The sequence below is a fragment of the Uloborus diversus genome, chromosome 7, assembly GCF_026930045.1.
Source record: "Uloborus diversus isolate 005 chromosome 7, Udiv.v.3.1, whole genome shotgun sequence".
Taxonomy (NCBI): domain Eukaryota; kingdom Metazoa; phylum Arthropoda; class Arachnida; order Araneae; family Uloboridae; genus Uloborus; species Uloborus diversus.
The window spans coordinates 109,883,671-109,902,516 of NC_072737.1; the positions used below are offsets into that span (position 1 = coordinate 109,883,671).

An 18,846-nucleotide genomic window follows, 5' to 3' on the forward strand; every position below is an offset into this window, starting at 1 on the left:
AGTGCATATAAATCATGCATATAATTTAGGTTAAGGGGTAAGAAAATTAGTCATCATCAATATTGGCACGACAGCCCATGAATAGCAAGGTAACAAATCACGACAGCAAGCTTTTCCCGTTCCTCTTCCAGCCAGAAATTGACATCCAGTTCTTAAATAAAAGCAAACTTTAGAAGAATTTGGGTAATCCTTAAATGAATTTTTAGAATGCAAAATTCTCATCCAGGCAGTCCCTCCATCTTTTTGGAGGGCTTTCCTCTTGATCTTCAACAAACAGCAGTTGCAATGAAGACCTTAAGGTTTTTTCTGCATTCATTCTCTGAAGGTGACCTGTCCATCTCATTTTACTTAGTTATATGAATTTAATAATATCCTATTCTTTAAAAAAATTTGAGTTCTAAGTTATGCCACGATCTCCAGAAAACTAAAACTCAACAGAAATATCACTTGATATACTAATAACGTGTCATGGTTTCCATGAAAATTCGACAGTTCGAAGAATCAAAATATAAAAGAATACAACTTATTTCATTTCTACAAAGTTTGGTAACTATTTTAATTGCATTGTGGTTTAGTTCATCTCACTTGAAGTAGTGAAATTGCCCTGATGTATCCATCAATCGCATAATAGTTTTCGAGCCTATTTTAAGTTTGCCTTGCACATTCAATGGAAATTAATCTCGCTGGGTAAGGCAGTGAAAGGAAAGAATGGAGTAGTGAAAGGAGTGAAAACTACTTGCAGGTACAAATTTAAGCTATGATTTAAGAATTGGTATTAAATTTAGAAGTCATTGCTTTTATTAATTGCCATGCTAGAAGATGTAAACGAACTTGCTAGTTTAAAAAAAAAAAACTATATAGTATGTTATTTCACAAACTTTTAACCCTTAGAAAAGTGTGTTAAAGAAAGTACGGTTGTAACCAAATGTGTAGGAAAAACTCTTAAATTCAAATTGATAGCAAATTTTATAATTTTGTTTTCCAACATGGGTATAATTTAATTTGATTTCTAAAGGAATTAATGAATTGAAATTAAAAACCATTTGGTTATAACCATACTAAAGAATTGATTGTTAGGTGCAGATGAAATTGAAAGAGAAACACAGAACAGAAAAAGTTGCAATAATAAACATCAAAAATTCAATTGTCATATGGATAACAAAATAGAGAATATTAGTATATAAGTATCACAACATTTATATATATATATATATATATATATATATATATATATATAGTTGAGATCGAACACCATTGACTTACATAATAGTGATGACCAACTATCTGTAGTTGGCGAAACTCATAACATCGATAATTCTTAAATATAACAATCGATTAATTCAGTCCAACTATTAAGTTTTAAGAAAAATTCTTGCATGGTCAATCATTTTCTTTCACATGTTTTGCTTACTAGTTTTCATTTTAAAAGAAAAGCCACGTCAGTAAAGTACTCATTATGCTATGTTGTTATTTTAAAATTCCTTTACAGGACCAGACGCAAAATAAAAATAGAATAAACTTTGTTTCACAAATTTTAAACAAGTTGAGCTTGCTTGGAGGACAATGATCGTGTACTTATTACACGAATTAGGAATCGCCTCAACTTATTCACAGTATTTTCATGCGCATATCTTTCCGCTTTGCAAAAAAAAAAAAACTTAGACAAATAGGTGTTAAAAGATTGTCCCAAATTCATATGAGCGAATATAAAACTAAATTTTGAAAGCAACTGCAAATATCAAGATACGTTAAACAAGATCTTTAATTTGATACTGAAAACAATTACTAATAACAGTGGCGTCACTAACGGGGGCGGAGGGGGCCGTCCGCCATGGGTTTCAGACGTTTGAGATGTAATACCAGAAGTGGAATTGCAAATTCTTGCAAAATATAAATATTTAAATTCAGAAATTTTGCTCTCTTTTAAATTATGCTCACAATATCAAATGCAGTTGCATAAGCACAGGGGGGGGGGAGCGCTTGCGTTGTGAAACACCGTTTGGAGAATGCTGATACCAAATTGGATTTAAGAATTAAAATTTTTCATGTATAAAAAAATAAAACTCTTTTGTGTTTGTTCGTAGGGGACGGAAGGGGGGGGGTGACAATACAAATGACAAATAACCCAGCCCTGGAGTCACCTACGCCAGGTCCGCACGACACTGTTAGTAAATCGATAGTTTTATCGCTAGTTTGGCAACACTAATACACAAGAACTCGAGTCAATTTCACCACCTAAAGTCACCTCAGTAATAACAAAAACAGGATGATTATGATTTTTAGTGGCTTTTGGTGATTTTTTTTTAAAAATTGTTTATTCATGCCCCCCCCCCCCCCCCCGATTTGGCAAAGAGAGGCAAATTGTTTCTAGGACAGAAACTTTCGCAGATAATGCATTCATATGTATCTACTTATTACTCAATACATTTAATTGAAAAAACTAAAACAAAAATCTTAAATAAACGACGCATTTGCTTTCGTCTGTTAAAACGAAAACCTATTGTCAATAAAATGTCAAATGTCATCAGGGAAGAGAAAAAAAAGAGAGAGACGAGCGAGTACAACTGCACTCGAGGATGAAAAAAAAAAAAGTTCAAAAAGTCTGCACACAAGAGTGTGCAATACTATTAAAGAAAAACAAAAAGGGGGAAAAATGAAAAATCATTTTGTGAAAGGACACATGATGTTTCGACACTTAATAGCGTAATGCTCTGTTGACATTGCCTTTCCTAATGCATAGACAGCGGTAGAACAACACGTACAATTTGATTTTAGGAGGAAAACGCAGAAAATTAAGTGACGTATAAAATTCAGTCATGAAAATGAATAAAAATTATACTTAATTCTTTAAAGGATCATAATCGAGCTTATGTTTATCCTAAGTTTAAACTTTATTTTAGAAATTTATCGGATAAAAATGATTTGTACATTTTCTTTACAGACTTCATAATTCTTCAGCAAAAAAAAAAAAGTTTTTGCCTAAAATATATATCTACATAAACCATTCCACAAAAATGCCGCCATTTTGAACCGCAAGTGAGAGGTCGTTATTTCATTAAAAAGTAATAATTTTAAAAGGTAATTAACAAAAGTCTTAAGAAGTTTGTGATTTCATTTCAGGGGCTCGTCAAATTATTTTTACGGGTTCCTTCCATATTGCTTACCCCCTACGTCCCAACATATATTTCACCCTTCATTTAAAAAATCTGGGAACTCCTTCAGGCTCAGGCCAACAGGTGTAGACTTGTGCATGCCCCTGGGTCAGACAACCAAACTGACAAGCCTTGGTGGTCCTGGTCACCTCTAATGCCACAAAGTAAATTAGTAAATTTTCGAAAAAAATATACATATTTAATGTGATTATTCACCAAGTTTCATGGGGAAATGCTAAAGCAAATTTAAGGACTAAATACAAAGAAAATACGGAAGAGATTAACAGAGATAATACAAAGGGAAATTGAAGAGAATAAGCGATGATAAGATGAGTATTGAAATGGATTAAATTATATATTTTTTCCGGTCATTTGTGTCCGTTGACAAATCACGGACAGTTAAATATCAAACATTTTACATCAAAAAGTTTTTTTTTTAAGTCGGCGCTCTGGCGATCATCCTTGCTTGTTGCCTTCCAAACCACCCCTTATTTGCTGTGTTTTAAATATCAGTTGCGTTTATTTCTCACGATTTGTTTTTCTTTTAAATTAATGTATGTAACGTACCATACATATATCGATTTATTTGAAGACAAAGAAAAAAATTTAATAGCAGGAAGCAGAATTTTGGAATGCCAGTTAAACAGGGGTGCCCCTCCCCTTCGTTCATGGGCGCACCCCCCTAAAAATCATGAAGATCCCTCGAAAAAGAGAAAAATACCCCTCAACCCTCCACCTAAAATTTTCAATGGCATAGTCTTCGCCATGACCCGTCCTAGGAGGGCTGGGCACCCCTGAGTTAAAAGTAGAGACGTACCGAGTAGCACTTTGGCCGAGTAGCCGAGTACCGAGCACTCGGCCTTTCATTACTCGGCCGAGTACCGAGTTCTCAACCTTTCACTACTCGGCCAAGTTACCAAGTACCAATTATGTTTTAAGAAGAACCACCGACAAACATGTGATGAATTTTGAACTTATGAGTAGTAGTATTGGCCTCCTTGTCCATATAGTAGTTTTTAAAACTAAATTCCTGCTGAACTTTAATTACGCATTATTTAAAAAATTTTGTTTCATGTCAAAAATTTTACAAAAAAAATTATTTTTAAAATTAAAAATAAGTAAATAAAAGGTATGATTGATCAAGTTGGAATTAAAACAAATTATACCAATCTTATTGTAGTTCTAGACCGCCAAACATAAATAATTTTTAAAAGCAAATAAAACAAATGTGCAGGAACACTGCAGACACTTGTTTCTGCGTTACAAAGAACGTCTTTTTCAGTGCATAAAATGTGAGCTAAAGAATGTAAAGACATTCGACAAAAAAATCAGACTTTTGTTGAATGCCTTTAAATCCATGAGCTCACATTTTGTGCATTGAAAAAGGAACTCCTTGTAATGCCAAAACACGTGTCTGCACTGTGCTTTTAAAGTTGTTTTATTTCCTTTTATTTTTTAAGCAAAGGTATTTTTATATTTCTTATAACTAATTTTTGTTTGCAGCAAAAATCCATTTTTAATATAAAAACTCCATATTTTCTTTACTTACCTTTTTTGCACAATTTTTAATAAATAAGTTTTATTAACTTTGGGGACATAAACTTCATTATTCTCAAAATTTAAATTTGACTTTTAAATGATTGCAGAATATTCTATATGCTTGCACTTTTTTTTTATAAATTTTAATATCTGTGTTGGACAATATTTTATTTTTTTCAACTATTCGGTATTGCCCGAGTATCTGATCAAAATGTCGCCAAGTACCGAGTACTCGGTAAATTGGCCGATTAGGCCCAGTACCGAGCAGTTACCGAGTACTCGGTACGTCTCTAGTTAAAAGAACCTACAATTCTGGGGTAGATAAAGAAAAGTTTCCCTGTGTGATACCAAACAAAAGAAAATTCTTTAGTTTCACAGCACAATTTAAAAACCGTTCAACATTGTATTGAAATTTAATCAGCTAAACTGCTATTTGATAGTCAAAAGGAACAAACACTCTTTATACCTTTAAACTAAATAGACGAAACACAGTTATGATTTTAAAAAGCCTTGATCAAGTTGAAAATAATCCTTTGAGTAGATGATTTTCCCTGCTATCGGAAAGTTAAAGAAATCAGTTTTCGCTCTAGAACTGGTTCAGAAGCAAATCTCGCTATAGGAAGAATTAAAATTGATTTTTTAATGAAATAATAAAAAATAAATCTGGCCAAGAGATTAATAATTACATGGCCCAGTTTCGACGAACTGAAGAAATACATTTACACTCGGCTCATTATTTAGTAGATCGTTAAAGTTACCAGTAGGGGGAAAAGGCCGGTTCAACGCCAGCCGGCGGCTCTCCGGCTCATAGCCGCCGTCCATTGCCCCTCTGACCTCCCCTCCACCCCCTCCCAACACCGCCTCATCCCCCTCCCACTTCCTCCCACTTCCTCCGACCTTGGGTTGCGCCTGAATCTTGAAGAAGATGACCACCGCGTTTTCGCCCTTCCTCGTTTTCGCTCGTGAAAGGTTACGAATAGTTTTCGCGCGTTTTTAGTTTCGGTTTTCGGTTGGCAACACTTGTTGTCATGACAACCAGAGTTTTTAGTTTTCGGTTGGCAACACCTGTTGCTATGCTTTAACTTATGCGGTGTTTAACGTTCATGGCGCCATCTATTGAGAGGTTTATTTTTATTTTTTTTTTATTTCTACGAATTTAATTATTTTTATTTTTACAGAGTGTTGAAGTTGGGAATCGAACACCCAAACTTTGAGTTAGCAAAAACGTATGCTAACCACTATGCTATATTTTTCATTACTCTTTCAGTCTTAATGTGAATCTGTACCATGACAACGAATATTACAATTAAATTAATTTTAAAACCATCAGTTAATTTACTCTTTAGTACTAATCATGGCATATCATTAACTGAATTTCAGCTCATAATTGAAACTATCATCATTATTATTATTTTTCATAATAACAAAGTTTTCACTTAAGTAAAGATTTATTTAAATACAACCCATTCGAGATTTTAGATTTGGTTCAATGCTTTGTGGACTTGAAATATATTTTAAACATTGATTTTCTTTTTCATGCATTTCAAACTTTATCATTTTTATTTTTTCTAACTTGTTAAATTTTCTTAACTAATTTCATTTTTCTTTGTCAAATTTACAAATATTTTTTCTAACTTGTAAAAATTTCGAAGAAATAATTTTCTTAACTAATTTTTTTTTGACTTTCATACAACAAAATATTTTTTCTTACTTGTTAAATTTTCAAAGAAATAATTAACTTAAATATTTTTTCACACATTTTGAACTTTAACGTTTTTTCCTGTCATTTAGCACTTTGATTTTTTTTTTTTTCACTATTTTAGCGTTTTTCAATTATTTTCAGTCTTTAACTATTTTCTTAACTTTTTAGTCTTTAACTAATTTCAAGCATTTCAGACTTAGATTATTTTTTCGTGATTTCGATTTTTTTTTTAGTATATTTTAGAGTTTGATCATTTTCTCGCTTGTTTTTACTTTATCGTTTTTTTTTTTTCCCGATATTTTTAAACTTAGAAATTTTTCACAAGTAGTGACAGGAATCGAACCTTCAAATTTTTCAAAACGTTATCATGTCTTCAATTTTTGCAATCATGTCAAACTTGCAATCAATTTACTCGTAGTAGTAATTAACACTTATCATTAACAAATTTTCTCAGATTTTAAAAAAATCAACTTAATTAATTTTTTCCAGTAAGCAAATTGCGCACTCAAGTTACATTCCAACACTGCATATATGTTTCAAGAGTTTCATTGAATTTATCACATTCCATTTAATTAACTCTAATAATTACTTTTTCATTAATACTTAACTTAATCATTTTATCATACATTTATTCCAGTTACAAAATTATGCTTAAAAGTTATTTATTTTTCTTAGCACAAGAGATTTTAACATGTTCCTACTAAAATGCTTTTCACTCTAGTTTGAGTTTACTAAAATAGCAACTCATTTACGATTTAGATTCATTTAATCGTCTTTGATTCTTTTTTCATTGTTAATATTTTAAATTATCACATACGTTATTATTTTTATACATTTATCCATTTAATTTTCGAAAATCTACAATCAATTTACTTTTCGTATTAATTAACACTTATCACTATCAAATATTTTCATGAATTTTAAAAAATTATCTTCTTAAATAATTTTTTACTGTAACCAAATTTCCCACTCAAGTTATATTTTATCACTACATATGCTTTTCATGAGTTTCACTTAATTTATCGCATTTCATTTAATTAACTCTAATAATTATTTTTTATCATCGATATTTAAGTTAATCATATTTTCCTTTCTTTATTTTTCATGCAAACACTCTTGATGGAATAAAACAAAATTTTCAACTTTCATGAATTAAATCCCCTCTGAATATTTTATTTTTACTTTACCATACTTTACTATTTTACTTACTGCGTTTTACTATTTATCATTCATTACAGCTTTTCCAAAATATTACTTTACAACCAACCAATTTCATTAACAGAATTTTCATTACAATTTATAAATTTCACTTCTATTTAATTATTTTTACCTACGGTAAAATAAAACACATCACACAAAAATGTTAAACATCAATGAAGTACCCAAGAAATGTTAAAATTATAAGTCGAGTATCAAAACTTCATGTCAGCAAATTTTAAAAATAGACTTACCGAAAAATAACTTCTACTGAAATTCATTTCAAAACTTGGAATCAATTTACTCTTAGCATTAATAAACACTTATCATTAAGAAATTTTCATGGATTTTAAAAATCAACTTATTTAATTTTTTTCCAGTAAGCAAATTTCGCACTCAAGTTACATTTCATCACTTTATATGCTTTTCAAGAGTTTCATTTAATTTATCACATTTTATTTAATCAACTCTATTAATTATTTTTTTTGATTAGTATTTAACTTAGTCATTTTATCGCATAGTGTTTTACTTTATTATTTTTTTTTTTTTCATACAAGCACTCTTGTTAGAATAAAACAAAATTTTCAACCTTCATGAATTAGAATCACTTTGGCTATTTCATTTTCCCAATAATATTTTACTTTAACAACTAATTTCTTTAACAAAATCGATATCATTTATTTTAGTCTTTATCCTTTTCGAACGATACATTCAAATGGACAGCTATACGTTAAATTAAGAAACTTAATCTAAATTTTGACAAATTAAGTTATAGCTAAATACTGACTAAAATTAAGTACAAAAGACTAACCTTTTTGGGGTGAAATCCCTCAAGTACCAGCTATCGCGAAGTTATTTAAAAACAGTGAATGAAATTGTAATAAGTGGATTGTTAATTATAACTCAATCTCACAAAATTACAATTACATGCATGTTTTATTTGAAATCGCTGCATACGGCTGGCTGCCCATCGTCGATTTGCAGAACGCATGCCGTGATATCGCAAATCAACTCGGCTGTTGAAAGAAACTACCGTAATCCCACAGCACTTCGGATCGTCCACACACACACACACATCGAGGCGAATTGAGAAAATGACTTTATCAATATTGCTATCTACCCCTTTACCGATAACAGATAACAAACCCCACGTGCTAGTATTATTCACCACCCGGCCTACGTCTTTCAAGTGATGTCACTGTTTCTGACCAATTAAAATTAGTTCACGTTTCTCAAATATCAAGCACATAGATCGGCAATAGCCTGATGTCAGGTTTTCCAAACAAAATTTTAGATTTTAATTCGTAGTTTCGAATTAATTTCTTTTTCGTTTCAAACTTATAAAAAAAAATTTCCAGCTTGTAAGAATATTTCTTTCAAAAACAGATTTTTGATTCAAAACAGTATTTTTTCAAACTTGTAATATTTTTCTACTTAGAAAATGAAATCAAAAATTTTTGTTTTCTTTAATCATATAAAATGTTTTTAAGAAATAATTTCTCAAACTTGTAATATTTTTCCACTAATTAAAAAAAAATCAATTTTTTTTTCAATCATATAAAAATAAATTTTTAATCTTACAACAGTAAATTTTTCCGCAAAAATATTTTTTTCAAATCAAAATAATAATAATATTTTTGTAACATATTGTTTTTTTTTTCCTTTCAATCTTTTTTTTTTCAAAAATTTTCAAACTTACGAAATAAAATTTTTTCAACTGAATCTTCAAACGAAATGCTTTAATTAAATTTAAAACTCAATATCACTTTACTCTTAGTATTAATAACCAATAGCACTTAACCATTTACTCTTTGCACTCTAAGTATTAATTAACACACACGCATTAGAAATAATAATAATAATGTTTAAGATACTTACAAATCATTTACTCAAGCTTTCAAATATCCATCTAGCATGTTATTGTTCATTCGTGTGAGGGAACTTGTAATAAAACTTTACTTATCAACCGAAATTATAAGCGAAAATATCGCATTTTTTAGCACTTAATATAATCCTACAATTAACAAATTGGTTTTAACTTTGAATTTAAGAAAAATAAAAACTATTACACACTTAGTAACATATCTATCGATGTATATTATTTCATGACAAATCACAAATAGGTGAGGATCTTTTATCGATCATGTGACCAACTAAGTTAAGAAAGAGCGTTCTTATCTCATATGAGAATTTATAAGTCTTTAATATTTCTCTTTAATGTAAGTGTGTCATTTTTTACATGAGAGTGCATGAATGTGAATCATTAACAAGGGGTCGAAAGTTCGACACTTTTTTTCGAACGGGCTCTTTTTAATGTTAATTGGGAAAACTTGACTCGTGACTTCGTTACTTTGAATGTTGATAGTCCATGTTTAAAATGTCATGTGTCTGATTTATTTGATGCAATCGATGTTAAAAAATACGCTTGAAAGTTTTGAAGAGTTTTACTTAAAGATGAAAGTTTTTTTAATTGTCTTTTACTGTGTGTGTGAATAAATTGTGTTTATCATTTTAAAAGAGACTTGTGTTTTGATTGAGTTGTTGAATATGGTTGATGGATTATACTTTGAAATCACTCTTACATATATTTTTTATATGCACTTTATTGTAAGTAATCTTTATACTATCGGTGTTGTCTTCATCTTATTGTATGGTTTTGTAATTAAGACTGAATGAAAATATAATTTTTGTAATATTTCTATAGTTTAATGCATGCGAAGGACTTCAAATAATGCTAAGTGGAAAGTCAAAATTAGAACCGTAAAGCTTAAACATGACAATGGTTTGAAAACAATACACAGTTATATTCACATACACAAACTCGTACGTATCAATACACTTACATTAAAGAGAAATATTAAAGACTTATAAATTCTCATATGAGATAAGAACGCTCTTTCTTAACTTAGTTGGTCACATGATCGATAAAAGATCCTCACCTATTTGTGATTTGTCATGAAATAATATACATCGATAGATATGTTACTAAGTGTGTAATAGTTTTTATTTTTCTTAAATTCAAAGTTAAAACCAATTTGTTAATTGTAGGATTATATTAAGTGCTAAAAAATGCGATATTTTCGCTTATAATTTCGGTTGATAAGTAAAGTTTTATTACAAGTTCCCTCACACGAATGAACAATAACATGCTAGATGGATATTTGAAAGCTTGAGTAAATGATTTGTAAGTATCTTAAACATTATTATTATTATTTCTAATGCGTGTGTGTTAATTAATACTTAGAGTGCAAAGAGTAAATGGTTAAGTGCTATTGGTTATTAATACTAAGAGTAAAGTGATATTGAGTTTTAAATTTAATTAAAGCATTTCGTTTGAAGATTCAGTTGAAAAAATTTTATTTCGTAAGTTTGAAAATTTTTGAAAAAAAAAAGATTGAAAGGAAAAAAAAAACAATATGTTACAAAAATATTATTATTATTTTGATTTGAAAAAAATATTTTTGCGGAAAAATTTACTGTTGTAAGATTAAAAATTTATTTTTATATGATTGAAAAAAAAATTGATTTTTTTTTAATTAGTGGAAAAATATTACAAGTTTGAGAAATTATTTCTTAAAAACATTTTATATGATTAAAGAAAACAAAAATTTTTGATTTCATTTTCTAAGTAGAAAAATATTACAAGTTTGAAAAAATACTGTTTTGAATCAAAAATCTGTTTTTGAAAGAAATATTCTTACAAGCTGGAAATTTTTTTTTATAAGTTTGAAACGAAAAAGAAATTAATTCGAAACTACGAATTAAAATCTAAAATTTTGTTTGGAAAACCTGACATCAGGCTATTGCCGATCTATGTGCTTGATATTTGAGAAACGTGAACTAATTTTAATTGGTCAGAAACAGTGACATCACTTGAAAGACGTAGGCCGGGTGGTGAATAATACTAGCACGTGGGGTTTGTTATCTGTTATCGGTAAAGGGGTAGATAGCAATATTGATAAAGTCATTTTCTCAATTCGCCTCGATGTGTGTGTGTGTGTGGACGATCCGAAGTGCTGTGGGATTACGGTAGTTTCTTTCAACAGCCGAGTTGATTTGCGATATCACGGCATGCGTTCTGCAAATCGACGATGGGCAGCCAGCCGTATGCAGCGATTTCAAATAAAACATGCATGTAATTGTAATTTTGTGAGATTGAGTTATAATTAACAATCCACTTATTACAATTTCATTCACTGTTTTTAAATAACTTCGCGATAGCTGGTACTTGAGGGATTTCACCCCAAAAAGGTTAGTCTTTTGTACTTAATTTTAGTCAGTATTTAGCTATAACTTAATTTGTCAAAATTTAGATTAAGTTTCTTAATTTAACGTATAGCTGTCCATTTGAATGTATCGTTCGAAAAGGATAAAGACTAAAATAAATGATATCGATTTTGTTAAAGAAATTAGTTGTTAAAGTAAAATATTATTGGGAAAATGAAATAGCCAAAGTGATTCTAATTCATGAAGGTTGAAAATTTTGTTTTATTCTAACAAGAGTGCTTGTATGAAAAAAAAAAAATAATAAAGTAAAACACTATGCGATAAAATGACTAAGTTAAATACTAATCAAAAAAAATAATTAATAGAGTTGATTAAATAAAATGTGATAAATTAAATGAAACTCTTGAAAAGCATATAAAGTGATGAAATGTAACTTGAGTGCGAAATTTGCTTACTGGAAAAAAATTAAATAAGTTGATTTTTAAAATCCATGAAAATTTCTTAATGATAAGTGTTTATTAATGCTAAGAGTAAATTGATTCCAAGTTTTGAAATGAATTTCAGTAGAAGTTATTTTTCGGTAAGTCTATTTTTAAAATTTGCTGACATGAAGTTTTGATACTCGACTTATAATTTTAACATTTCTTGGGTACTTCATTGATGTTTAACATTTTTGTGTGATGTGTTTTATTTTACCGTAGGTAAAAATAATTAAATAGAAGTGAAATTTATAAATTGTAATGAAAATTCTGTTAATGAAATTGGTTGGTTGTAAAGTAATATTTTGGAAAAGCTGTAATGAATGATAAATAGTAAAACGCAGTAAGTAAAATAGTAAAGTATGGTAAAGTAAAAATAAAATATTCAGAGGGGATTTAATTCATGAAAGTTGAAAATTTTGTTTTATTCCATCAAGAGTGTTTGCATGAAAAATAAAGAAAGGAAAATATGATTAACTTAAATATCGATGATAAAAAATAATTATTAGAGTTAATTAAATGAAATGCGATAAATTAAGTGAAACTCATGAAAAGCATATGTAGTGATAAAATATAACTTGAGTGGGAAATTTGGTTACAGTAAAAAATTATTTAAGAAGATAATTTTTTAAAATTCATGAAAATATTTGATAGTGATAAGTGTTAATTAATACGAAAAGTAAATTGATTGTAGATTTTCGAAAATTAAATGGATAAATGTATAAAAATAATAACGTATGTGATAATTTAAAATATTAACAATGAAAAAAGAATCAAAGACGATTAAATGAATCTAAATCGTAAATGAGTTGCTATTTTAGTAAACTCAAACTAGAGTGAAAAGCATTTTAGTAGGAACATGTTAAAATCTCTTGTGCTAAGAAAAATAAATAACTTTTAAGCATAATTTTGTAACTGGAATAAATGTATGATAAAATGATTAAGTTAAGTATTAATGAAAAAGTAATTATTAGAGTTAATTAAATGGAATGTGATAAATTCAATGAAACTCTTGAAACATATATGCAGTGTTGGAATGTAACTTGAGTGCGCAATTTGCTTACTGGAAAAAATTAATTAAGTTGATTTTTTTAAAATCTGAGAAAATTTGTTAATGATAAGTGTTAATTACTACTACGAGTAAATTGATTGCAAGTTTGACATGATTGCAAAAATTGAAGACATGATAACGTTTTGAAAAATTTGAAGGTTCGATTCCTGTCACTACTTGTGAAAAATTTCTAAGTTTAAAAATATCGGGGAAAAAAAAAACGATAAAGTAAAAACAAGCGAGAAAATGATCAAACTCTAAAATATACTAAAAAAAAAATCGAAATCACGAAAAAATAATCTAAGTCTGAAATGCTTGAAATTAGTTAAAGACTAAAAAGTTAAGAAAATAGTTAAAGACTGAAAATAATTGAAAAACGCTAAAATAGTGAAAAAAAAAAAAATCAAAGTGCTAAATGACAGGAAAAAACGTTAAAGTTCAAAATGTGTGAAAGAATATTTAAGTTAATTATTTCTTTGAAAATTTAACAAGTAAGAAAAAATATTTTGTTGTATGAAAGTCAAAAAAAAATTAGTTAAGAAAATTATTTCTTCGAAATTTTTACAAGTTAGAAAAAATATTTGTAAATTTGACAAAGAAAAATGAAATTAGTTAAGAAAATTTAACAAGTTAGAAAAAATAAAAATGATAAAGTTTGAAATGCATGAAAAAGAAAATCAAAGTTTAAAATATATTTCAAGTCCACAAAGCATTGAACCAAATCTAAAATCTCGAATGGGTTGTATTTAAATAAATCTTTACTTAAGTGAAAACTTTGTTATTATGAAAAATAATAATAATGATGATAGTTTCAATTATGAGCTGAAATTCAGTTAATGATATGCCATGATTAGTACTAAAGAGTAAATTAACTGATGGTTTTAAAATTAATTTAATTGTAATATTCGTTGTCATGGTACAGATTCACATTAAGACTGAAAGAGTAATGAAAAATATAGCATAGTGGTTAGCATACGTTTTTGCTAACTCAAAGTTTGGGTGTTCGATTCCCAACTTCAACACTCTGTAAAAATAAAAATAATTAAATTCGTAGAAATAAAAATAAAATAAAAATAAACCTCTCAATAGATGGCGCCATGAACGTTAAACACCGCATAAGTTAAAGCATAGCAACAGGTGTTGCCAACCGAAAACTAAAAACTCTGGTTGTCATGACAACAAGTGTTGCCAACCGAAAACCGAAACTAAAAACGCGCGAAAACTATTCGTAACCTTTCACGAGCGAAAACGAGGAAGGGCGAAAACGCGGTGGTCATCTTCTTCAAGATTCAGGCGCAACCCAAGGTCGGAGGAAGTGGGAGGAAGTGGGAGGGGGATGAGGCGGTGTTGGGAGGGGGTGGAGGGGAGGTCAGAGGGGCAATGGACGGCGGCTATGAGCCGGAGAGCCGCCGGCTGGCGTTGAACCGGCCTTTTCCCCCTACTGTTACCTTCGAGACAAAAAATATTTTTAAGATATATGCTATTTATTTCATCTCACCTAAATGGAACATACTATGCGACTTAATATATAATGCAATCACTTTTTTAACAGCTAGAGAGATGTTTTTAAATCTTCTAATATAAAACGCATGTTTTTTTCAACTTCGTTCGGAGGAATTGCTTTTTATTCCTCTAGCTGCAATGATTTTATAAATTACATACAGTACGTGAAGATGAAATATGCTTAGCTTGTATCAACACATAAAATTAACAAAAGTATTTGCTTGAACATTTTGAACTTTTTGAGCAATAGTGAACAAAGCTGTCTAACACTCACATCTTTCTGCCACCACCATTTATATTAACCACTTCAAGATCAATTTTGGGAAAATTTTCTAGTCGCCTGCGGTGAGTAGAATTAAATGTATTAGTCGCTACTTCTGTTTTGTAGACACCACTGTTTTGTAAACCGAAAAATTTAACAGAAGAACAAATAAGCTTTGACTTGCAACGAAAACATTAAAGTTGAAAGTTGAAACTAAAGTTAATATAATAGGCACCCATATGGGGGCAAGTGGGGGCTCAAACCCTCCTTAGAAATTAGAACCTCCTTAGTACTTTTTTCTTTGCATAAATGTCAAAACATTTCTTCTCCTGCCATTAATGAATAAGTTATTAAAATTGTCAAAATTTACTAATCTGTACTGAAATCGGTTTTCATGGGGAAAATATCTGAGACCCCCTTTAAAAGCTTTGCATATGGGCGTCCATGGTTAATATAACTAATTAATGGCATTAAACTGACAGCACACGTGCGGTTTAGGAAAAAAGGCGACCTGATGGCGAATGGTGCTTCTAGTCGACACCATTTTTCATTTAGTCGCCATGTAGCGAGTGACGACCGCTAGTCTTAATCATCATGACTAGAACCAAATTGCATACTGTTTCTTTCTTAATTAATTTTGTTAAATAGTCTAATACAAAAAAAAAGATATACGAAAATGTTTGAACAAGCCAATTTCATTAACGTTTTCTGAACGTTAATTTTAATTCCTTAAACAAACTAATTATTCCGATGACGAGCTTTTAACCTCAACTCAGGATATCAGAATAAAACAACAGCGAGGACAAAATCGATGGGGGAATGGGAAAAAAGAAAAGAAAAAAGAACTCGGCCGGTATCAATGCGGAATAGCTTTCCGTTCGGTGGTGTTCCACTTTTGGTCAGCGGAGGGATGTTAACAAGTGGACAATCTGTGCACTCGGCGTGTACGCCGGTTTCTCGCTGCGCACGCGCTCACCCGTAAATTAAAACACGCCACACGTGACACAGATGTGCACGACACAGTCCGAGAGGAAGTGAAAATTTTTCTAATGTTTGAGCTTTTTGAGGAAATGTTTTTTAGGAGGGAGTTTTTCTCCATCCTGGAAAAAAGCAAAAGTGAATCCAGCATAAACCCTTATGAGGTTCATGTTTTAAGAAAAGTCCCCCCCCCCCAGTTAATCTAAAGAGATTGTAAAATGTATCTAACTGGAGAGTTTTTCAGTGATACAAGTATCCTAGGACCGTGTTCAGGGACGCCATTTTAAGTTTGCGGTAGCTCAGGAATGCTTTTAAATTCAACGTTAATTTGCAAAGCGGAACTCAGCCTATTTACACATTAGAACAAGTTCTAATAAGACTATAGGGCGCGTGAACTTATTTTGTTAAAAATTTAAGCCCTGAAATGCAGTACCATAAAATAAAAAAGAAGAAAACCTCAGCAAGGAAGCATTTTATTTATTTACTAGTGGTACCCGAACGGCTTTGCCCGTAGTTGAACATTAAAAGGTCATTTGGTTCGGCTGTATACCTGCAAATAATAGATGATGAATATCTCGCCAATTGGCTATGTTAAATGGCTTGTCCATTATATGGTTCCACGTTATGATAATTTCGTAATTTACTCTTCTGCGTTATGATAATTTGCTGGGTAAAATGTTCTTAAAATTAGAATAGAAAACGAACAAAATAGAACTTTCGAAAAATCGCTTCGAGGTGCACACCCCCATGCTCATGCTACAAACAAATTTCGTGAAAATAGGCCGAACGGTTTACGCGCTTTGCGCGTCACAGAGATCCAGACATCCAGACAAAGAGACTTTGAGCTTTATTATTAGTACAGATTTTTTCCGCCACCATTTGACTGCCTGACCCTTGGCCATTGAGTCTTTTGTTATTATTACATGCGGAACTAATTTCTTTACTAAATATTTAAAAGTAAAAAAAATAGCATACAGAAAATCTGTCAGAAAAATTGAACCACTGATGCTTAAAAACTGATTTCATAAAAAAATGGACTTATTTTTTCATTTTTCGCCACTATTTGAGCACACTAATACTTTCCCATGATGAACCTTATTTATCTTTTAAACATAAGCTATTTTTTATTGATTTATTAATTCTTTTTTTTTTGGGAGGGGGGGGGGGGCGAAGGTAATAAAGAAATCATTATCTTTAAAAAGAAAAACTGAACCTCCGATACTAACGAATTCCCCCTAAAAATAGGATTGATAACAAAAGAGATACTTTTTTGCGAAATCTCCAGAAGGCGGAAATAACGTATCGTAAAATATCACGAAGAAATTTCAAAAAGTAGTAAAACATTTAACTTAGAAAAGAAATTCTTAATTCCAACGTTAACAAATCGCAATCGCACCGGCAATTACTTGTTCTGTTGCGAAAGTGAAGATTAGTTGTGATAACATCAATTGCGTAATAAATCAAAAATCCCTGTTCTTACCCGGAACAGACCGATTCACACCCGATTGCAATGTGTCGCTGGCTTTTTAAACATGACGTCAGATGCCAAAAGTGTGATAATGGTACAAAAAACCGCAGATAAGTCACTAAAATGAAAAGGCTTAGTAATGACAATGCGTAAGGGTTTCTCTAAAGGCCGAAATTACGCGATGTCGAAATGTCTTTAAAATTAGCAATATGCATCACATTTTACAATTTCTAGTTCGTTTTAAATATTTTTTCCACCCGTTTCTGGAGTGGGAAAATGATGAAATATTCGAAGAATTGCGTGGTGAATGGCAGTGATCAGAATCTATTAGTGATTACATAGAAATATAATTAATCCATTATTCTGAGAGAAAAAAAAAAAAGAAGACACACGAGAATTATCTTTTTCTTTTTTAGTAGCTAAACGGTCATTGCAATACTCAATGTATCATTAGCCTTAACAATTTTCAGCAACAACAAATTTTGAGCCTAGCAATGTACCCATGAGTAAGGCAAATTGTCTGCGCATCCAAATCACTTTACCACGAATATTGATGCAACAAAATCACACGTTTCAATCCAATTTTAATTTCCATTACATATTTTGAATATCCTCTCAATGAACAAACTTTGCAGTCTTTTGAAATTCTCTGTAACGAGCTTTTAATGTACTGAAATCATGCAACAAAAATTCATCTAAAGAAAATCATCTAGTTATGTTTTTTTAAATTTTAGCTCTAAAATTTTATCATATTTGACCTCTACTTGTGTTTAGGAAATAACGAGAAGATCTTCAGAAGTATAAAAAATGCATCATTATGGGAGGGAATGAAGCAATAACATGAAATCTAAAAGGTATTATTTAAAAACTGATACTATATGACATAAATACTTTATGAAGAACAGGGTTATTTTTTTTGCCGGGACAGTGGAAAAAATCATGGCAAAAATGAAAAAAAAAACGGCAAAAATGGAAAAAACCGGCAAAAACCTAATTGCAAATAAAGTAGCATTATATCAAGAAATCAATCAAGAAATAGTGACAATATAATATAAATAATGCACTTTAATATTTTAGTTATGTCTCTCCATGTTACTTCTAATTTATAAGGTGAAAAATAAATTAAAAACAAATGTTGGGATTGTAAAACTTAAGATTTTAAATGTTTGCTAAACAATTTTTTCAGAATGAGCCAACTTTTATTTCTTTTATTTTATAGTTGCATCTTGATTAAGTATACTTCATATAGATATTTAGTATTCTGTAAAAAATGCTATAATAAACAAGC

At 30.2% G+C, this 18,846-nt stretch overlaps 1 protein-coding gene across 1 annotated transcript in view; it reads right to left on the bottom strand.

Annotated features, from left to right (window-relative positions):
* LOC129226634 (zinc finger MIZ domain-containing protein 1-like) overlaps positions 1–18,846 on the bottom strand; it is a 70,525-nt gene that overhangs the window by 42,812 nt on the left and 8,867 nt on the right.